The following is a 24,652-nucleotide window of genomic DNA, read 5'->3' as shown; positions in this document are numbered from 1 at the left end:
TCATGGTTCTTGAATCTTCAGACAGGTTATCCCTCCAGCGCAATCTGGGTCTTCTGCCGATTGGATTCTCTTCCCATACTAATTTTACCACCCGTTCGTCATTTTGCTTTTTAATGTGTACGGCCCATATTAGTCTTTCAGCTTTAACCACTTTGACGATGTATGGTTTTCCGTTCTCTGCTGTTTCTGATCCGGAACTGTTCTGAGTTTTGGTCTTTCACTTGCCCATATATACCCCGAAGGGTTTTTCATTCTGCTGTAATTAGTCGGTTTTCATTTTGCTTTGTCAGGGTTACTTTACAAGGCAAAATGAAAACGGACTTGTACTTACTCGATTGTCTGCCGAAAAGAACAAGAATTTGTTCAAATTTATAAACACAGAATCTGTTGCGACGTGACATTCTCCAAGGTATAAATCTTCATTAGATTAGATTAGTTTTGTCGAATTGATCTGTTTGGACAGTGGTCTCTTAGTTAACCTCGTTGCAATGGGGAACTTTCCAAATGTTTTTTTATCCAAGAGTATTAAGCAAAATCTAAAAAGTCCTCATGCTATGACGTCAGGACCTCTAGCTGGGCTATTTTTTAGTTCGTCATTGCGGCCGATTGGATAACCGAAGAATTCAACACTGAAAGCAGACATCATAAATAAACTGGAAGCTCCTGGAAGGAAATTAAAATAGAAGATCTTAAAATACCTTGGGCAGATCACATCACCAATAATGAAGTACTCATACGCTTAGGTAGAACCAGAGAACTTCTACAAATCATTAAGCGTAGAAAAGCCGCCTACCTTAGGCATGTTTGCAATATCAAGTACCAGCTTCTGAAGCTAATAATGAAAGGCAAGATAGAGGGTAAAAAAGGCTTAAGCAGGAAAAAAACACTCATGACTCAAGAATATTGGAGATTGGTCTGCCCTAGGTGCTGACACATTATTTAAAGCCACTCGAGATAAGTTTTCCAGGATTGTCGCCAACATCCAACATCCACTAAAGATGGTTTTGTCGAAACCGGTCCGCAGAAAGAATAACGAGTTACATGCAAGCATACTTTATGTTTTTGTGTAGGAGTAAGAGTTTCCTTTTCTAGTAGAATAGGGAATAAACGAGTAGCTAGATGTTTTGAGCATTAACGAACATGATTAAAAGTGAAAGGCTTTTACAATTAAAAACACATAGTGTGAAAGTATTCTTCCAGTAAGATGAAACTACAGAAACATAATTTAACCTTACTTAACCGGCTTAACCTAACCTAACTTAACTTAATCTATTATCGTTAGAAAGACCAGATTCCTACTATCCACAATTTGTTGATAACAAACAAGTGCTGTTTTTTATATCATCTCATTTAAACTTAAATATTTGTTCCAACTGTTTCTCTCTCTTGTCCTTTTTGCTCTCGGGAGAGCATGGTGACATCATGTTTCTATCGCTCGGATCGTATTTCTCCATCCTGCTCTGTCCTGAGCTGCAAAAGAAGCTTCTTGCAGACCGTGACCAATGATTTCTATGATTTGAGAGACCTTCCTCGTGGCCGTTTTCCATTAATCCAACTGTTTAATTTAATGTTATTCTGAGTTGTAATAGTTATATTTCTCCGTATGGAACTGCAGTTTTTCAAAAAACGCGAAGCAGAGTTTACTTATGCAGAGGTTCCATTTATTCTGATGATTTTGTCAAGAAAAGATTAAACTCAGTTATAACTTTGTTCTGTATTTTTTTATAAAATGCTATAATATAACACTTAACTAAATGTCCAGTATCTCAAAAAAATTAAAGCCAAATTTTTCAGCGATGGTACTTCAGATATCTAAAACTAACTAAACCAATTTTTGTTCATTTTATTATCAGTCCGCATCATAATTATACGGGAACTGGTGGATGGTATGGTGGCAATTTGGTGTTTTTGTATGGAATATCTTGGTCAGAACCATCTCTCTAGGTGTAAAACCTGAACCATTTAAAGAAGAAAACTGCTTAGAGTGTCTCAATATTCTGCGTCTTATCGATATCATAAACTGATTAGACAGAGAGGTGTAGAACTTATGCAGACAGATCTCTCCGAAAAACTGTAACGAGTATGATCGGGTTTAGAGCCAAATTATATTGTTTTTTGATCAGTTTAATTTCACTCACTAGAACGAAAAAGGGGGACTTTCTAAACTAAAATGCGTGCGAAAAAGTAAAAGAAAAACTTGCGTGCTTGTCAGAAGAACCTACAAGCACGCAAGTAGAAAGATTAGATTAACGATCCTTTAACCCATTTAAATGTTCTTCATTTCCTTCAGTTATCCGAAAACTGCAATAAATACAAGTTTATATCTTTACTAGGTCAGTATAATAAGTTCCACAAAAACACAATTATTCCAAGCAGTTTATTTACCAAGTTTTCTAATTTGGCATCGTCACTCTAGGGTGCATTCCACAGATATTAATTAAATTTGCTCCATTTCACTTCCAACAAAGACCGAGAGAAAAGGTGTAAAATATCCGGGGTGTAGGATTAATTAACCTGTACAAGGGTTCATTACATTATTAATTTGAACCATGCCGTGCATTTATGATTTTTAATTAAAGCGTTTTTCAGGAGATTTTTCACAAGTGGAATATCGCCGATGAAATTTATTAGCACTAGGCGATGGAGGCTTTATTTGAATATTTAATGAAGTGGGGTTAAACCGATGGAATTGTGTTATTCGAACAGGAATTGAACCCTGCAAAGTTAATTGCTGTATTGATTTTGTTGATTTTTATCTGGTTTTGTGTGTTTTTGGTTGTTTGGACAGTAAATCGGCGCTCTCTCAGATTTTGTGGTTCGGTTTGATTGCCTAAATGGTCAGTTTGCTTACTCCGGATTACCATGAAATTGAGTGCTAATCAGGAATTATTTTATGCAGAGTTTTATATGTTTTTTAATCTATGTTTATATATGTAAAATATTATTCGAATTGCAGGCTCAATAATCATTGAGGCTCCTGCTACCATTACTTAGACTTTATCCGTAGGCCACAATTCTCATCTTCCAGTTTTCTATACAAAAATAACAATTTAAATTATAGTACTTTTGCATTCTTATTACCAGAAACACTAATTTCTAGCATTTTTGAGCATTGAATTTCCGAAAATAGTTTAGAACAATCTGAAAGACTAACAAGAAACAAACAACGATATTTTTTCTGTATAAAGAATAATTGTTGCCTTAGTTCTAATTAAAGTTTTCTGTAAACTTGTCAGACATCCGATTTCATGTTACCCCTTATCTGAAACTTAAAATCAAATTATGCAACTCCTGGGAACATCTTGTATGCGCCAATCAAGGGTCGTCCATTGATGACGCCGTTAGGGTCGAATTTCGTCCTTACACGTAAAGTAATGTAAGGGGAGTTTCAGTTAAGTGAAATTTCATATCCGCAGGAAGGCAAATCGAGCTACTTGTTAGGAAATTTGTCCGGAGAAAATTGTTTAAGAGAGGTATCCTGTAATGTTTTAGGAAAGGGGTTGAGCAGGTAGTTTTGCTGGTTTAAAAGGGCTTTAAAACGATTTTTAACTGTTAGCAAGCATTTTCTGGTTCAACAACTCTGTAAAAATCACCCCAATACAGGGTAATTCAAATTCGACCCTCACCATTGGGATCTCAGAAACCATAAGAGATACGACAAAGTTTAAATTGGGGCAAAGTTGCGCAATTTAAAGCTCAACCAAATGCTGTTTTAAAATTTTTGATTTTCCGAGTACTTCCGAAGATATCCGAAAAAAACTGAAAATTTGATTTTTTGTTTTTATTTATTTCTAACCTTATTTGAAGAGATATCCCAAAACTAAAAGCATCTTTTCATTGCCACTTTTTCCTAGCTATTTCATGATGGATTCAAATTTGCCACACGACGTTTCGTTTTCTGTCAGTCATCATCAACTTTCTTTTTTCTTATGGGCGCCATATTGGATTTTTAGCCCACCAAATAGTACGTTTTATTCTGATTTTAGTGATGTATAATAACTTATGATTTGCTTCATAAATAACAAAATAATTCAATAAAAACTATTTTTCCTTTAGTTATTGGCTTTGAGTTAATGAGCCGTTTTAAAAAATGTCATTATTTGACAGTACTTGTCAAACATGATAATTCGGACGATCATTAGAGCGTCAATCATAGTTAAAAATGTATGTAGAAAAGAAACCCCCGCAGAAAATGTTATTATTATACAAGCATTGCTGAACTATTTAGGTTAATCAGAAAAAAAGATTTGTTAGCATTATTTCTAACTTAAAAGGCTTATTTACGTTTCCAAGAGAAAGATCATCATTTTAGGAACTTCATTTTTTGCCAAATTTCAATTTTTTATAATGAAGTGCAAGTTTATAGTTATTTATACAGTAAGTGACAAACCATTTTTTATTCATTCATATTTATTCGAGTGAATAAACCGGTTTAAGTCACGTGTCTCATACAGTACTTTATTAAATTTCGACTTCTTATATTAAAAAAAAAAAACTAAAATTGCAGTTCTATTAAATTTGCACCGCGCCCCGTGTAGATGTAACATTGATGTTTGTTTGTTTACATCTGTAAATAGGCGAATGTCATTCAGAGTGATTTAATAGTTATTTATACAGCAAGTGACTTAAACTATTTTTTATTCACGAAAAGAACAACTAGGTCCACAAGCGTAGCGAGTGCCCTAAGCTTTTCGAGTGAATAAACCGGTTTAAGTCACGTGTACACCTTTGTGACTAAGTATGTTCAGGCCAATTGCGTGTGATAAGTACTACCAAGTAATCTTCATAAAACGTCTCATTAACTCAAAGCTAACTAAGGTAAAATCTCTAAAAGCTTTAATGATCGTCCGAATTATCGTGTTTGACAAGTACTGTCAAATAATGACATTTTATAAAACGGCCCATTAACTCAAAGCCAATAACTAAAGTAAAAATAGTTTTTATTGAATTATTTTGTTATTTATGAAGCAAATCATAAATTATTATACATCACTAAAATCAGAATAAAACGTACTATTTGGTGGGCTAAAAATCCAATATGGCGCCCATAAGAAAAAAGAAAGTTGATGATGGCTGCCAAAAAACGAAACGTCGTGTAGCAAATTTGAATCCATCATCGAATAGCTGAGAAAAAGTGGCAATGAAAAGGTGCTTTTAGTTTTGGAATATCTCTTCAAATAAGATTAGAAATAAATAAAAACAAAAAATCAAATTTTCAGTTTTTTTCGGATATCTTCGGAAGTACTCGGAAAATCGAAATTTTTAAAACTGCATTTGGTTGAGCTTTACATTGCGCAACTTTGCCCCAATTTAAACTTTCTCGTATCTCTTATAGTTTCCGAGATCCCAATGGTGAGGGTCGAATTTGAATTACCCTGTATACTGTTCGAAATGTATGAAACCATAATGGCAGTAACAAACTTACAGCAGACAACTTTAAGTTGGGTAAGTGGCCCATCAGACTTTCCAAGAATGTATAATAGATGACGCAGCAATAAATTTAGCCGAAAAGCTTTATGCTTTTATGGCAGCAATAAGGATTATATACGGACAGAACGCGTATAAAATGTATTCTTACGACGTTTCCACTTTACATACACATACATCAATCCGCTAAAATATCAAAGTCATTGTACATTCATCACAATATTCAAGGCATTTCCTTTTTATGCGGAGATTTGAATTTTGCAAATAAAAGAAAATTGCGCTACAATGCCTGGATGTAGTCGTATAAATCTTCGAGACTAGACAAAAAGACTATGTCGGTTCATTCAAAGTGCTGAAATAACTTTCTTAAGTCGGTATAGATTCAATTTGAGGAATATTTTGCATACAAAAGTATTAACAGCTTTGCACAAAATGCCAAATATGTGTTCCAAACTTTTCTCTCTATAGCTTTTTTTGAGCATTTGTTGCCTGAACTAAATGGAGTATTTCCAGATATCTTTAATAAATAGCTGGTAAGTCTCGTTTAACCTATTTATTTTTAGTTATGCACAAATATGTTTTTTAAATCAAAAGAAGAAAATTCTTTTCTGATAAAGGACCCGCAACATAACTTCACGTAATTTTGAGACCAGAGTGACCACGTTTCTACCGCGTTTCATTACAACAAATTGCAGTAAATAGTTTTGGGCCTAAAAAATGTCCGAAACAACCACTCACAACTGACAGTCTACTCAATCTAACATTCAAGTGAATTACAACTTACTTTATTGTATAGGTAGCATTTTTTTACCATATTATTTAGGGCTGGTACTTTCACCTCCGAATAAATTTATTCTTAGGATAAGTTCTATAGAAATGACGGAATTGACCAATAGCAGCGTCTGATTTCACGGTTTCCATAGATATTATCCTTAGAATAAAGTTATTTTGAACTGAATTTCATACTAGCTTGATGGGTGTAAACGAACCAACTCATGTTTACAACGTTGTCAATAGAAATTGGATTTGTTTTCATAACAGTTGCCACATTGTTGAAAATTCAAAACAGACAGTTTGTGTCATACAGTCGTCTCAGAAAATCTCATTTTAAGTTTGAATTTATATATATTGGTCTTAAGTACCATGACAAAATCATAAATGGTTTAAGTTTTTGGTTGTCCAAGATCTGTCAGCACAAACCCCTCAACAAATGTTCCCAATGGGGTCGTAAACCAGAGTAAAATTTAAGGTTTTAAATACAAACTTTAGAAAATGTATGCATATCCATCTAGCCAGATGGTGCAAATCCAGCCATCGTGCGCACAAGACTTACTTTGCACACAGGAAAACTACTATTTTCTACTCGCGTGTGCAATGTTTCCGAACGTTTCCGCATTATTTTTATTTTCAAAATATAGACTTTTCTGCACTTGTGCGTAAAGAAATCATTTCCCCGCACTAGGGTGGAAAAATTAAATTATGTCAACGTATGTATCATATTCTAAATTATTATTTTATACAGGGTGATTCCAAAGTTGGTGCTTTCCTTTCACCTACGAATAGGGCTTCAAAAAATAAGTTTTTTTTCCTTTGACGCTTTTTCGAAATATGAACAATAACGAAGGTAGAGGGTGTCAAAATTTTACTGAAAAAAAAAACAAAATAAAAAATAACTTAAATTTAATTTTAACTAACTACAGGTTATTCTTTATCATCAGACATAAACATAAACAAAAGATTTCAGCCGCCTTTGAACTAAGTTTTAATAATTTGACATTTTAAATTAAAACAGCATTTAATTTTAGGCACGCATTAAGACGGTTTTTATTTTTTTACTCGAAAGCGGTGCGTCGTAGCAAAAAATAATAAAAGGGGTTTTATTTTTAGAATTGAACAAGGAATTTAATACTAAATTTTATGTTAAAAAAAACTAGTAGGATAATATTTTTTTTCGAAAATGTTTTTAAAAAATTATACGTGCGCCACTGGTAAACGCAAAAAAACTGTTGTTTCTTGGAAAATTTCCTTTCCACGTAGCTTCTGACACCTACAAAATTTTGTTTAATTACTTTAAGTGGTTTGACCAAAATCATAAAATTTTTATTTTTTCAGTAAAACTTTGACACCCTGTATCTTCGTTATTGTTCATATTTCGAAAAAGCGTCAAAGGAAAAAAAACTTTAATTTTTGAAGCCCTATTCGCAGGTGAAAGCACCAACTTTGGAATCACCCTGTATAATAATTGTTTATTTATTATTAATATTACTACCAAATAGATTAGAGGTAATTCCTCACATCAATAACCTTTTTATGGTAATCAAGTTTTTTTTGCACTTAATATTTTTAATCTGATGTTATAATTTAGTTACATACATATGAATATGTATAAAGAACAATATTGTTAAATTCACTATTTTTTTTTTTAATTTTAGTTTATCACTTATTTTCAATTACTGTTTTTTCCAATTATTGGAAACGCTCGTAGTAAAAATGATGTTCTTATCACGTGCGGAAAGTGCCTTCTCCCCAATCGACTGATTCTCCTAATTAATATGTAAATTATGTCGCAAGATTTTAGTAAATGTATTTCAAAATTAAAGTTTAATTGAAATTGAATGTTTAAATCAAAACAAAACCAATGATTGCAAATTAAACATGAAGACATACCAAAATGATTTATTACCATGACTATGTAACTTATATAATATAATTTCCAGAAAATAATACTAGGCCCTGTAACTCGGGTAGAATAATCAAACTTAACCTAACCTAAAAATAACAGAAGTAAAAAAGAACACTAATTACATATTAATAGTTATGTAACATCTTTTTTTGTCAAAATTATAGTAGCCACAATAAATAAAGTAGAGCATTAAACTAACTGTGAACACAAACATATCGATAAAAGTCACGTCAGGTTCAGAACTGATCCATAGTACGGCTTAAAATTCGGCAATATTTTCCTTACGGTTCCACCTTTATGACAATAATCCAGGCACTTAATCTGGATCCGAGGCATTACACGTTGAACCCCGCGGCGTTTCTATTGCAAATCCATAGATAATGGAGTAAGGGCATATAGGATCTTTGCGAGGCACCCGGAATGAATGCAAAGGACGAAACTGGCTGGGTCGAACCCCCAAAATAGCCATAATAACGTCGTGACGTTGATCCTTTCGAAGAGGGAGCAAGTTCAAGAAGGAGAAAACTTATCAAGGTGCCTATCTAGGCCGGATAATTTTGTCGACAGTTCCGCTATTAGCAATTTGGGATTAGGCTTAATGAAGACGAATATTGCTCGTTTAGCTACGTTCAGTAGAATTGAAATATTTTGCTATTTGCTTTTAGCGTCAACTTAAATAAGCCCGCGACTTGGCGGACATTAAATCCACATCAAGAAGGAAATAAACTATTAATTAGAACGGATAACAGAAACTTATTAAAAAGTGCGTAAATTTATTAAAGTTATTAATAATTATATAAATAATTAGTTTAATAGAACGTCAGGAACTTTATTATCCGAAAATGTGGCACTAAAACACAATTTTTGTCAGTTAGCGACACAATGTCAGTTTCATGACAAGAAGAGACGCAAGTCACTAAAATACTAAAATTATGACCACACACAAATGAACATTAGGAAAGAAAAAAATCAGGCAAAGTAAACATTAACTTAAACCAAAGTTGCTTATTTCAAAAACTTTCATTTCTTCGTAAAAATATCAGCTACAGCAAACTCGTTGATAATACGGCTCACGTTCTCCTTATCTCATTTTCAGGATATCGCAGTAACACCGGATTTTCTTTAAAAGTTCCCACAAAAACACACCATATGTACGAAATCCATACATTTTTAACGGGTCATGATTTTTATACATGGTTGTTATTTCAAGGCGAACCACCTTAAATGTAATGTTTTACTTGTATTATACTTCTTTGAAAAATACACATGTTTATTTGGATTTGGAAGTTTGATTGTGCATGTGAAAAATCCTACTACTTAGCCCATATCGTTTGACATTGTCCAGTCACCTCTTCTGGGGTTTACCTACGCTGTGTTTGGTCTGTCATGGTTCTGTCTGGCCACATACTTAGACTCACTCCAAGCATGATGCGCTTCATTGTTCTGTTCGATATTTTGTTATTGTCATTGTTTCTAAACCGTTGGTTGCTACCGGCAGTATACGTACATGCATCGAAAATTTTTCGCTTTAAGTTTATTGGTAACTTTTTGTTTTTTAATATACCTATAGCTCTACTTGCCAAAAGCTGTCTATGCAAGTCTTTTCCTACATTGTATTTAAGCAGTTTGTTCCCTTTTCCGACTTTGATATTATGCCCCAAGTATTTAGACATATTTATCGACGTTTTCTAAGGTCGTAATGTCGATTGTTACAATTTCTTCCGCGTCGCTTATTAGCCTGATTTTAGCAAGGTTCTTTCTAGGGCCAACTTTTCTCAACGCTTCATTTAGTTGGCTTAACGTAAGTGATTTAGGGGAGTTCCGTTTACATTGATACTTTACTTTATTTGTTACTGATTACTCTTCCAAGACAATGTTTTGAATATGTTGTCTAACGCCAAAGCAAGTTTGGGAGATATAGTGTCTCCCTAACAGAAGCATTTCCTAATAATTACTTTATCTGTTGTCAGGTTTTCATATGATTTGACATAAAAGGTGGCCTTGTATGTATTTCATATACATATGCATTTTAGAAGCTTCATATATCGGGAATTGATACTAGCATTGGCCATGGCCTGCAGGAAAGCCCATATCTCAATGGAGTCGACTTTGTGTTACATACTTTTATGGAATAGCTCCTCTGGACTTCTCTTTAGATTGCCGGAACAACCGTTGGAGCTATTTATTAGTCTTCCCTGGTGTTCTACTGCTTTGCTTGTCCTAGGTCATCAGTGACTCTCTCTGGACTCCATTTTTTACCTAGAATTTAGTAGCAAAAGCTCCCATCTACTGAGGACTGAATATTGTAATGCGGGGAAGAAATAGATACTTTTGGCACCGTTGCATAAAGGACTGCATGTCCGTTGCAATAATGTGTCAGCCAATATCAGTAGCACAGTTCATATATTTCATAGTTCGTTAGTAGTTATATACTCGTAGTATATAAGTTAGTTCATTTATCATTTCAAAGTGAGTTTAGGTAGAGTAGTAAACCATTTTTCCAAGTGAATAATTAAACTTCTCTCTAAAAATCAAAATGGACATTTTTTTTATCATCTTTTACACTAGTTGAGCTTTATTTGTTTCTATATTACCTTAAACCCAACCATACGTAACCATTTAAAACAAGTGCAGTCCGTTTTTTAAGCATCAGATGCTTTCAATAATCCGACAATTATTATAGATGGCTGCTATTTTATATTGGCGTCAAGTAGACACAATAAAACCTCATTGGAAATATGCAAACCGCAATTTTACTGTATTAGCACTATCAGAGCGTCACAGAAGCCACCATAATAGCGTTGCGTAAAACAAATTTCAGCAGTAATTGTAAACTATTCAACCTAAGCGGAATTTCAAGTAGCATTTTCGATCCGTATATCACGTTTTAACGTGGCCACGCCTTTTTAACTGTCACCATACACTGGAAACGTACTTCTACCTAGATAGGTATAAAATGAAATAAAGTGATGCTCTTCGTTGAAATGACCTATCCAATCCCAACAGCACAATCCTCATTATACGCTAGACTCTCCTAATACCTAAAAACAAACGGCATGTATGTAGGACTTAAGTTCTTACTTCTTCTTGCTTTAACCTTTTAATGTGATTACAGTTGTTAACTTGACAAGTGCTTAGGATTTGAGTTAAGCCTATCATAACGACCGCCGTAAGGCTCTTAGCAGATAGTATAGTAAAGACCTCGAGTATTCTCTAGCTTTAATGAACGTTTACAGGGGTCATAAAGTAGAATACGGGAGGTTCAAGAAATGAGACACTTGTATTAACTAGTCAATTTGTTTACTTTTAAAAATAAGACATTATTTTAATCAATACTAATGGTAAAAGGATAGATAATCCTTCTTACCATTCTAGTTAGCTAGTCGCCCATTAGTCCATCACGGGCAGTGCCATATACTGATATGGCTCCGTTTTATTTTTATGGTTTTGATTCTATCCGTCTTTTTGACGGTTCGGTCCGTAACGTGCCGTGACGGAAACCCATTCAAGGGCGATTTGCATTCAAACTACACTGACGGATGTTCCGTGATGGTGCTTGATTATGCGAATATCACCATTGAAACTACATTACAGATAATTTTGACTGAACGTTGCCGGTCCGTGACGTGACACTGACGTTCCGGAAAATGCATGATGCAAATCGCCCTTTATTTGCATGGTTTTGATCCTGTTCGATTTCTTGCCGGTACGGTTCGTAACGTGCCGTGACGGGCAATTGGGTGAGAACCTTTAATGTATGTAATTTTAAACTTGCTACTTAGTTTTGTAGATCCAGTAGAGGTAGATTTGTATTTTTGTTAGAAGTAGCATACTGTGTAGAGTTACAGATGTGGATGGTTAAAGTAAAGAGTTCTATGTTGAATTTTGGGCAATAGAATTGACTTTCTTGGATGTATATGTTTCAGTCGGTTTCCATAGTATTAATGACCAATATTAATCCACAAACCCCAAGTGGACCCCTCGGGCCGGAGGCCTATCGACCTATCGACCTGATGCACTATACTATACTCTATCGACCTGATGCATTATTGACCTTATAATGCCCTTGGTATCTTAATTACTATTAGAGACGATAAAGAGGTAGAATAAACTATGTACATTTACAGAAGATATAATATATTTGTTTGACAGCTTTTTCAGTTTTTTGTTTCCTATTGAGTGTTCATGAAGAAATTTGTACTATTAAGAAAACATTAACAAATGCGGTTATGTCTATATTTACGATCTAAATGTTAAGTGAGGAAATTGTTATTTCACTTAGTTGTACCACTTACAATTTTATACCTATAATCGAATGTATGTATACGAAAGAAAGTTTTTTCCAAGTTGTGGAAGAATAGTAAGGTAGTTCTGTTGTTAGGTAGTCGATTTACTTGTAAACTGTAGACAAGTACCTGTTGTACCTATTCTTGATCAAATATTTGAAGAAAACTTCAAAAAGCAGCCAGAAAATTATTTTGTGCATGGAAAATAGATATTTAATGCAAACCAATTTGAATTTCGTGAAAGAAAATTCTGTGTGCAGTTTCCAGGGTGGTTGAGGTAATTCTTGGTGGACCGGAGATGAAGATAACTTTGTGCGACGAAGCAAAGCTTCTGGATATTCCATAGAATGCTATTAAAAAATTATCTAAATATGTTGTAAGGGAAAATAACCTCAAATTGATAGAATTGTGGTGACATACGACATGGCTCCGACGCCTGACAGCCGCCAGGAGGAGGAGGGTAGGAAAATGATAGGAATGATTGGACTAGTTTTCCTGGCTACACGGCTACACGTGCAACTCGAACTTTTCGACCTTAAATCATACTCTAATCTGTATTATATTAAGTTTTTAGTTCAACAATAAAGTAGTGTGTTTTGTTAGTGAACATTTGAGTTATCCCTGACACAACTCGCTTCAGAATCTTACTTGACGTTTAAACATGGTTGGTAGATCCGTCAACTCGATTTCCCCAGTCGAAAAAAAAAATCTTTCTTATAATATAATTTGTTATATTATTATTATATAATACATGTCAGCAGTCTCTCTATATCTCTTTCCGTTTCCTTCAATTATAACCCTCAATTTTGACCTTATTTTAAATAAATACAATTTTCTTTCAAAAATCACAAATATCCGAGATATTTGATTAGTAATAGAGCAGTGCAAGTGAAGAAGTTTTGTAAAGATGGTACAATTTGACAGCTCCTAAGCCTGGTTTATGTAACAGCTAGGATGTTCGTTCGAACGTCAAAATGTAGCGCAAAACTTCTACTTTCTTTTCTCAAGAAACATTTTTTTTTTAAAATAGGCACTAATAACTTAGAAAACCAGCATAGAACACTGTTGAATGTTGTGCACGCCAAACTAAAATACAAAAATTTAGTATACTCCCATCAACAGATTTTGAAGATATAAGGTCTGTTCGGAGAGACAAGTCCTGACTCGTTTCCAACTTCAAGAAACAGTAAGTGTCCAGTTTCATTGGTTGGATGCTCCACGTGACTGATAACGTTTTCTGACTTGTAACCAAATCTTCTTCTTAGAGTGCCTATCCGTTCTGGATGCTGGCTATCATGTTAGCTATTCGAACTTTGTTAACAGCAGCGCGGAACAGCTGAGTGGTTGATTGGTTGCACCACGTTCTTAAATTTTTCAACCACGATATTCTCCTTCTGCCCACTCCTCTAGATCCATATACTTTGCGTTGGAGGATCTTCTGTAAAAGGACACATCGGCTTTGATTGCGCATTATATGTCCCAGATATTGTAGCTTTCGAGTCTTAACAGTATTCAGGACCTCTTTTTCCTTTCCCATCCTTCTCAGCACTTCCGTATTGGTTATTCTCTCTGTCCAAGGTATTTGTTGGATTCTTCGGTACAGCTACATTTCAAATGCCTTAAGTTTTTTGGAGGAGGCTTCCGTAAGCTTCCACGATTCGACCCCTGTTCTAGCTTTTTCAGTACGCGTTCTGATCTCCACAGAATGGTCCCAGTTATCATTTACCAATGGATAATTTCTCTGATTACTAGTTGGGGATCCTCTCTGCAAACAGGCCTATTGTGTGTTCCTCATAAACCGAAACTGTCCCAAAAAACGTAAATTGCCAGAAAATTTGCAATATTGAGGCTAAAGCTACCTTGAAAGGTACCTTAAACAAATTTCCCCTTGGTTATTATATTATATGAAGAAAATCTTTATATTCTATCAAAAAACTTTTTAGATGGCAGGATAAAAACATTTTGGACACATTTTAATCTTTTCTTTAAAGAACTTACAAAGTCTACCTTTACTACCTTTATTTTATTTTTTATTAGTTACGTACTAGATATTCATAAGTATAAGAGAATGAAAAGAATCAGCATTTTCCTAGCTATTGCACGAATTAAACGAGAAGTTAAAAAATATACTTGAATGTCTAGTAATAGTAATTGCTAAATCTTAGCTAAAAGCTTAACAGAAAGGTAACCCAATACTGGTGTATTTTTTACTGTGCAAAATCGTAGTTTTAATTTTAAACCTTAGTCTTGAATTTAATTGCCTTTTAATTAGTGTGACATTGTACAATTTGACTTTTGACTTGCTACAGTACTCTTATAAATCGTAGTCAAATAAACTACAAAACAACATTACTTATGCAACAACGCATAAAATTTGTTGATCAGGATTTTGCGAAGAACTATTTTTGTTTTTAAGATTGTCCTTGCAAAGAATATGAATAGATCAAACTTGATCTTGTAATTTCATGTATAAGAAAAACCGATTTTTTTTATTTTAGTTTATAAATAAGGGTGGGTTTTTCTGGAACACCATCTTAGTTTGTGACAAATAGCCCAGGAATACATATCAAACCAAACCAACTAATTTAAAAACAAAACACATTTTTTGCTATGATAGTAGTCAATAAATTTGCATAAAGGTATCACAGTACCAAAATTGGTTTAATTAAAATTCCCGGCTTATGACGCTCATTCCATAACCCTTCAGAAAGAAAAACCGTTCGGGGATGCGGAGACTATTTTAAACGACGTTCCCGTCTCATAGAGGTCATTTCCATGCCGGAATCGTTCCAAAGGGCCAACTTCAGTAGACAAAAGGACATTAATCCACCAGGATTAGCATCGACTGACCCTTGCAGGACCAGGATTCCACAGCAGGAGAAATTATCCTTAACATACCATTTGTTTTACTGTTTCAGCCGTTTTGTATGCAAAACGTCCAGTTAGTTAAAGTCCATTTCGTTGCTTGATAAGGATATTGTATTAAATGGCGTCGTTTTTCGCTTTAATGCGAGTGGCCATTTTTTGCTATTGCGAAAGAAGGAAAAGTGAAACAGGCTTTAGAAATAAAGTTGAAATTTAATGGCTTTAATATAGTCGTATGACAGCGCAGAAGCGGTGTGGGCGTAAATTAAAATGCATTCAGTTTTTCCTTTCCTAAAAAATATAGAATATCATAACATTAGAAATGCGCAACATTTACAAAGTCGGACTTATAATTTATAGTTACCATCTGATATGTTGATTCGAAACAGTTGCAATGTAACAATTTTGATTTCAATTAAAATGTAAATAAGAACAGGCATTTAACAATGGTAGGATATGAAACTATTTATCATTACTACATAAACAATCCGCGAGAAAGAAATTTTTATCAGTTTTGCCATTTCCAGGTATTTTCCAGTTAGGGATATAATATCTCTTAATGGAGGTATAAAACTAGGGCCGACATCTGGGGCTCTAATAATTTGTAAAATTACTTTGGCGAAAATATCGCCAAAACCTTTTCCTGTATAGCTTTTTATTATCAATTTAATACTTTCAAGCCAAAGTTATACCTATAGTAAATGGAGCACATATCTGACCAGAAATGTTATTATTTACAATTGCATAATGAGCATTAAATTAACACATAATAAGAAAAAGAAAATTAGAACTTCCCGAGATGTTATGCCTGATTATACCTATAAAGTCAAACTCTATTTAAAGTTAAATTATTATTAATAATTATAATTGAAAATCTAACTTAACGTAAATTAACATAATTAGTGCCTCAGTGATTAATTTTCATAACCCTACCTTATTGGCACAAAATCCTGGTACAAAATTCAAAAATTCATCTTTTACCGTGTGGAATATACTTCTGAATCATGAATGAATTCCATTAAATCAATAGCATGGAAATAACAGTTGAAGATGGTGCTCGATAATATGCTGCTGAGTCTTGGAGATGTTATACTTCCTGAGAATATAAGAGAATAGGAGACTGGTAGAAATTGAATAAATTTAAGAGACACATCAGAAGAGACGTTAATGAAATTGCCAAAAGCAAATTTTAGGATTAGAGATGGAAAATTGAGTAACCATAAATGAAGAATTGCAAAAGACACAAAAAAAGGTCTCAAAACTGAAAAAATATTGCGGCAAGCAAAGCTGTTAAGAAAACTAACTTTTCAAATCAGTTTAAATAGTTGTTTCAAATGACAATCACAAATTGCACAGATTTTGCTAATATTAAATTTATAAAAATTGCATATACACGAGTAAATGAACTTAAACAAAATTACAAAAACAATCAATTTTTTTATAAAATATGGATTTTGTCGAAAAAGTGTGATTTACAACATTTGTCAATGAAGTATGCTGTCAGCAGATTTTTTATAAACTACAATTTCGATATATTTGCCAGAGCAGCTTTCACAAACCATAAGAATCAAAGCAGGACAGCATTTCACTAAAAAGAAAAACCAAATTTGTTTTTATTTTCTAATATTTGCTAGTTTTAGTATTTTTTTGCTGTCACTCACTTCACAAGTTAACTTCACTTGTTGTTTCAAATCTGAATCCAAACCGTTTATATCGTCCAAATCATGCAACTTTGATTCGTATCCAGTGTTTCGATCCTGTTAATTTTCAGACTGGACTAGTCAATCCTAATAGTCGATGTCGTGTTTTTTCTACTAGTTTACCGTAAACCTAGTGAATGATTAAAACTTTTAAGCCTAAGACAGAAAAACAATTTTGTTGTTTTTGAAGATCTGTCAAATAAAACTAAAGATGTCAAGATTAAGATTGGAGGTTTTGGAGCAAGCCGGGAAGAAATTGTGAGAGAAGCCTAAGATTCAGCTGTTGAAAAAATTGATTGATTACTTTACAGATAGCAAAAAAGTCGGAAAGAAACAGAAGAAAGCAGAAGCACAGGAAACATCTGGTGTAGAATAAAAACACTGCAGAGACTTAAATAAAGCAACAGCACAAGTTAAATAGGTTATAATATTACATATAATTTTATTTTTATTCTGATTTACCTTCAAGAATTTTATGTTCTTAGATGCTTCATCATCAAGTGAGAAGTAGATTTAAAATCTGCTTTAAGATGTTGTGTTCCTTCGAGTAGGTACTTTCTTAAAAAACTCGATAACTGGCGTTAGATGCGAAAAATGCAATTTATGAGAAACTTTCATCTTTGACACAGAAATATGTATTCTCACAAACAAAAATACTTCATAAGTAAGGTAAATAATTTGTAACAATACTGATTATCTAGTATAAAGACTATCCCCAAGCATAATTTTAATCAAAACGAAAATAAATTAAACGTTAAACCTTTCAGTACAGCCTGTCTACCGATAAAAACTCAACAATTTTGAGGAAAAGTCAAAAGGAAAATAATAACTTGGAATAAAATATGCAATATTTTAGCCTGTTAGAGCTTAAAAAACCCTGAAAATATAAAAAGTCTGTAGTCTGTCCTTTCTTGAGCTAAGTTTACATGAACTTAATCTAATTCTTGTCATAGGAATCTCCACTAGGATTTCGTCATCACTACTGAAACAGTACAGTATTTGATTGAAAGTTTTATTTTCCTAGTTCTTGCCCAGAAGACATTCTAAATAAAATTCGGCTAGCTCCACCTTGATAAAGGTAACCTAGCATACGATTCAAAACATCAGACACTTTGCGACATTTTCCGACAACAATAAATGAACCGGAACGGAAACGGGACAGGCAATTCCACATCCGAATAGGTGCAATTTTCCATTTTTTTCCAGTGGAAAGTTTAAACAGACAATTTAGTTTTACCCTTCAAAAACAACGGTCTGATACCCTCTCGGTCAGAACCTTATCTTCTTTAGACATGTCCCTTTAAAACTGGACATTTTTCTTTGGACAATGGATGGCAGGCATTTTGATTAAACGGCGGAAGACCGTTATAAATGTTTGGGGGGGTTGGATGAAGTCTAGTGGAAGAAATGAGCCGTGTTATGTTAACAGATAACATTATGTGCTTTTTGGGGTTGAATAAGTTTTGAATGTGTGCTAGGGCAGATACTGCCGCAAATCCAACCTTTAAAAATTTTAAATTCATATTTGTAAAATCTATAATTATAAGAAAGTTTTAAAAAATCAGACAGTAAAAAATTATAGTGAACAAGCTTGCAGTGTCAGGCAGACTCAAAAATTATAATATCGATGTCAAAAGTATTCCTCTTTCTTAAGATCTACTGCTGGTATGAAACTCTTCTCTTTGTTTATGTCTAGAAAGAATTACTGCAAATATCTTGTTCTTTCTTTATCCGAAAATGTTACAGTTTAACGATCAATTATGTGAAAAATGTCATAGCACAGCTCCCCTGCCAGAAAACTTCGCCAAACACTACCATTTACTTGTCATTTTATTTAGGGTCACTTTATGACCGTTCTAATAATATTTTCCGTCATAGGATCCCCTCATTTTACCGGCATTCTGTAATTTCACTAAGTGCTTAGCAAGTTTCTTGTGTGTTTCACCCTCGTCCGGAATGCCATCGTCCCCTTTCTGCTTTCTTGTGCGGATCAATTCCTGCTAGAGAGTTAGAAGTCTTCTTTTATATAATTTAATCTCTTCCAAGGACTCCGAAGAGTTTATGGATATTTAATAGTGGGAATAAGCAGAAGTTGAATATGGAAGCCGTATGAAATACTGAAGGAAACTAGCAATAAATTTTAGATTATATTCGGGGTTCTGCAAAAGACCCATCGATTTCAATTTCCAATTTTAAATTGAATATTGCGATCTGGTCGTATATCTTTAAATAACCATTAAGCTTAACACGACCCAGATATACAATTGAATTATCCACATCGTTTTTGTTAAACTGGATACCTGTAATTCAAGTTGATATTTAAATGTAGCTTTGATAAAGTGAAATACGATTACAGTAGCCGACAAAATTATTTTTTGGGATATACTTTATCCTGTAATTTAAAAAATCTATCTACATTAAAGAAGTATATTAATTAGGGCCTTCCTGTCACTTGTCAATTTCAATATATTTCAAAATAATAGATTTTGTAGTTTTTTTTAAATTGTTGCGTGTATCCCTCTCTATCAAACATCATTGAACAGTACAGCAATATTCTAATTTTGAACACAACCCTACAAATTCAAATGTAAACCTAACAGCAATTGAGACGTCAACGCTGTAAACCATGTTAAACGTCAAAATAAAAGTTGGAGATTATTACATCCAATAGCCACGCTCAAAGTTAGCTACGTCATACACAATAATCATGATAATAGTAAATTTAATATTTTAATTGAAACGTAAAGTTTTGTAAAAACTTCAGCAAGTTTGATTTTTGATTGAAATTATAAAAATACTATAATTTTGCACTCATACTTTCCAAACTACTATTCCAAATGATAAAAATTGATTTTTGAATTTCTATGATAGGTCATTTCATTTTTCATTTCATGGAGGCATTTTTAAATGTCGCTTTGGTAATAAACTATTTGTTCCTATAAATTGATTTACGAAAGTGACCTGAGTATTTTAAAAACTTGAAAATCTTTGGTATTATCATAATGTTCATGATGACAGTGGGGTACTTTGGTTAAACTATCGTAGCTTTTGTTTCATCTAACCAAAATGTTTATTAAAACTTATATTTATAAACGCATTTCATACTCGTTACCAAAGTAGCAAAAATGATTTTTTAGTAAAATCAAAGAAGTTTGTTTTCAAATATTGCTTATTTCTTTTTAATTTTGTGGTATGTGGTTTCTGAATGTTTTTACCCTGTTCAAAAATAATTTCATCGGTTTCCACCAGTGAAAATAAAACCGTTACCGAAAAAACATATCTCCTTTACATTGAGTGAAATATGTTTTAAAATTGGAAACGGCAAAGCTGTAATAATAATTTGGTTTTACAGTCCCCCGAAGTTCCATAAAATCCTTATCGATTTCAATTTGGAACTTTAACTGGAATATCCGCAATTTATCTTTAAAATCTACGAACGACCTTACCGGACACCTATAAATAGCCGTTTTATTCAATAAAGTAAGATTCGAAAATGCATTTATCTGGGATTTATAATGTTTTCCATCGTCGAAATATCCTCAAAAGACTATGTGTCCGGAAAGTCATGTTTATCGTCGCTAGGAGACTTTATGTTAAATTTTCCTTATGGAATTCCTATGTGTTTCCACATTTTGGCAGAAATTTATCGAACACTTTAAAAATGGAAATAGAGGTAAAACACCAGGTGCACTTTTTGCCTGGATTTAAGGGATATTTTTCTTTGATTTATTGAATGCATTGGGAAGTGGGGTAACAGTGAGAGTGGTTTTTGATATTTCTGAATGTAATTTATTACCAGTTAGGGAAACGCGCAAACCGTAAATATTTATGGTAAAACGTGTGTTTGCACATTTAATACCTACCAATTCTCCTACTTTGAATTTGAATGTAAATGGCAATTTAAAAAGGCAATTTTTATACAAGAAACGAAACGAAAATACTGAATAATCACTATATCACAATGCAGTAACACATCTTTGTCAAAACTTTTCGAACCAACTATGGTATTGTAAACACACAGCTAACTAATAGAAAACATTCTAAATCAATTGTTTGAAGTCAACAAATATATCACTAAATTATTCCAACAACCCAGTGCATAATAATCAAACTGAGGCACATAAAATCAAGTTATTTCATTCCGAATTTTCGGTGCAGTCAAGCTAGTATATTTGCATGCAGAAAAATCAAAGGGTTTAATAACAGGAAATCAAAAATGCGAATTCGTTTTGCTCGGAATGTTCGATTTAAGCCCGAGGTGCTGTTTGATTAAAACATTCCATGTAAATTCCACGTTAGACGGGCATACTTTCTCCAATTTTACATTTATTTGCTGGGGTTGTACATTGATTTTCGAACTTTTCGAATAACAGGAAATTTACTCTAGCGTCGTGCAACTCTATGAAGCAATATAACCCTTTTCGTTCCAATATTTGTCAGAAAAAATGCTTCAATATTGAAAACGATAAACTAACAAATTTAAATCCAATTTCACCACATTATTATTATATTTGTAAACGATAACCGCAATTTCTATCAGAACTGGAATAAGTAGCCATTAACAGCTTAAAGTATGCTACATTTTAACATTTGCAGTACAAGTTATACATAAACTCTAATGTTCTCTCTAATTCGACACCTATTTTTTTTTTATTTAAATGCCCATTAATCGAGAAAAAAAAATGAAAAATTAAGCTTTTTTGGTACCTACACTGTATACAGATTTCTCTACTGTGACGTGTTATTGGACTTGTATCGCGTCTCTTTCTAGCATATAGCGATTTGAGCAAGACGGAATATGTTGATAAATGTCGGTTGTCACTGCAGTTTTCCAAATTTGTACTTCATTTCAGACAGAACATTTGCGGGTGTTATAGGTTATGTGTTATGTTTACATCTGATGATTTTTGTTTTTTTTTGTTTGATGTACAGGGTATTTTTGTCTCTCTTCTTCAAATTGAAACATCATGCTCTCCTTTTGTCTCATATAGAATTTGAAAATCACCAGAAAGAAAAGTTAATAAGTGGCCCAAAAAAAAAAAATTGTATCTGTTTTCGTCGGTTTACTAAAAAACTAGTAATTATAAAATGTGTTTTTTAATCTTACTTGGTGTTTCAAGTGATTACGTATACAGGGTGTACAAAATTTCTGGAAATTGCAAATAACTCGAAAACTACTAATTTTATTTTTCTCAAAGTTTTTATATTGTTATAGTAAATAAAAGTGCATGACACGAGATTAAAATGTGTGCAAGTATACAGGGTCAGTTACAAAGTATACCAACTTTCTTAATTCAAACCTAACACCCTGTATACTCGTATTACTTCAGATTTTAGAATTGACGTCAAATTCATGAAAATTGACTTGAAACAACAAATTGACCTGGAATTTATAAAAATTGACATGCAAACTGAATATTGACGTCAAATTCAGGGAAAGTGACTTGGAAATTTGAAATTAACATCGGATTCATGAAAATTGACTTAAAAACTGAAATTTGACCTCAAATTCATGAAAATTGATAGAAAATGGCAATTTGACCTTAAATTTATGAAAATTCATAGAAATTGACTTAAAGTGAAAATTGATGTCAAATTTATGGAAATATTTACTTCGTAACGTCAAATTCATAAAAACTGACTTGAAAACTGCAGGTTGATGTGAAATTCATGAAAATTCATGTCAAATTGATCAGAGTCAGAACGAGTACTCATAAAGACCGATTCAGCGATTTACAGAATTAGTACTTTTCTGTAAACGATTTACAGAATTACTACTGTTACAACATTGAAAAAACAATTGAGTCAAAAACACCATTTTATGTAGTATGAAAATTTGATAAACTTTTGAACTTCAGGACACAAAAAAAATTGATAACAATTTAACATCATAATGTGACATTATAGCTATTATTGTTTCTTCTACCATTGTTATAAGTGAGTAAACCCTTCAAAAAACATAAATTTTGAACCATTAAATAGGCAAATAGGTATGCGCTTGGAGTGCTGTGGACGTATTGAGTCCTGTCCTTCGGCACTGGACATGTGTCTGGTGGCTGGTTGCGTAGTGATCTCCGGTGGATCGGCCTCAATCTGACCAGTGAGTTGGCATTTATTTCTTCTCTAGAACCTTTAACATCAATCATACTCTTTGACCTGTCCTTTGTTTCTCTCTCGAGATTAGAGTGCTGATGATGGCCTAAAGGGCCGAAACCGGTTCACTAAAGATTATTAAAAAATTTGCACGTAGCATACGTTTTTCACTGAACTACACTTTGTTCTTTACCGTGCACACTTATGAAATCGTGCATCGTTGAATTGGTCTTTATGAGTACTCTTAAAATCTGAAGTAATATACAGGCTGTTAGGTTTGAATTAAAAAAGTTGGTATACTTTGTGACTGACCCTGTATACTTGCGGACCTCGTTTCACCTTCACGTTATGCGCTTTTATTTACTATAACAATATAAAAACTTTGATTAATATTTCAATTAATAAAAAATTAAATTAGTGGTTTTCGAGATGTTTGCAATATTCCAGACTTTTTGGACACCCTGTATATTGGGAACATTAGATTTGCATATGGTTCATGACCCCATTGAAGTATCTTAAAACATAAGTGTGATTTTATCTGCACTTAGTAGTACTTAACTTCTTATAAATTATAAAGCGAGTAGATAATCTAGTTTTTGAAAATATACTTTTTGACAATACACTTTGTGTAAAAATAAAAATAGGTTTCATTAGCAAGTTTAAATTACTTGTAGTGACTAATTACTACTAGTGTTTCAGAGAATTCTATGAGAAAATCTAATCGGTTTTTAAAATTATTAACTCGGCAAACCCCTCTTTTTAAAGTTATTAGGACATTTTAATAGTAAATTATTAACCTGTCTGTCTAAACCTTAATAATTATTGACCGTATGTCAAAATTAAATCCCGAGGAACAAAGCGACAAGGGATTTAAGACAACAACACGTCAATAAAAGCTGTCTAAACAGTGGATAATATAGCATTTTTTCCATTGTTAACCACATTTTTGAGAGTCGTTTTAGGCCCAGTTGTACACCAGTGGTTCAACCTTTTGAACTTTAAAAACAAAGTAGTCTAGTATAGTAGTAGTGAGTAGTAGTAAAGTATCTAGTAGTTTTCAATCAACCAAATTAATAATATTCGTTAGTAAAATTTCTTCTGCACATGAAATTCAGATAAACAGATATTTCCTGATAGGTAATTAATAATATGCTAATCCACATATACAATGGAAGCACAATACGGCTTATTACCACTGTCTATGAGTTAACCTGTTTAGTTCGAGAATAATAGAGCAATATTGTAGAGCTTATGCCGTTAGATGGCATTGGCACAACGCTAATGGATTTATATTCAAGTTGTACATCGTTAATCACATCAATTAGGATGTTATTAGGTTACAATAGTGCTCAGTGCCTCGATATATTGAGTTATCGAGCTTTGAGCCGGCAGAAACAAAAGCTTATAATTATTTTCATACTTGAGTTATTAAGGCAGAATAGTTACAACGAGCATAGTTAACATAAAACAATGAATTATTAACAATTAATCTACTGATAATAACACTACCTATTCCATCTTTGTAGTCAAAATATCATTGATAACGGATTTACTAGGCAGAACTTTTACAGAAAAATCCCATGACGCAATTGGGGTTT

At 33.1% G+C, this 24,652-nt stretch overlaps 1 protein-coding gene across 1 annotated transcript in view; it reads right to left on the bottom strand.

Moving 5' to 3' along the window:
• The window catches only part of LOC145740126 (roundabout homolog 2-like), a 271,999-nt gene that overhangs the window by 76,144 nt on the left and 171,203 nt on the right, over window positions 1-24,652 (bottom strand). The window lies entirely within an intron of this gene.

This window comes from Ips typographus, linkage group LG1 (genome assembly GCF_016097725.1).
Source record: "Ips typographus isolate SLU linkage group LG1, UJ_Ityp_2.0, whole genome shotgun sequence".
NCBI classification, from domain to species: domain Eukaryota; kingdom Metazoa; phylum Arthropoda; class Insecta; order Coleoptera; family Curculionidae; genus Ips; species Ips typographus.
Note: the sequence above shows the minus strand (reverse complement) of the source record. Positions and strands in the feature narration are given on the sequence as shown.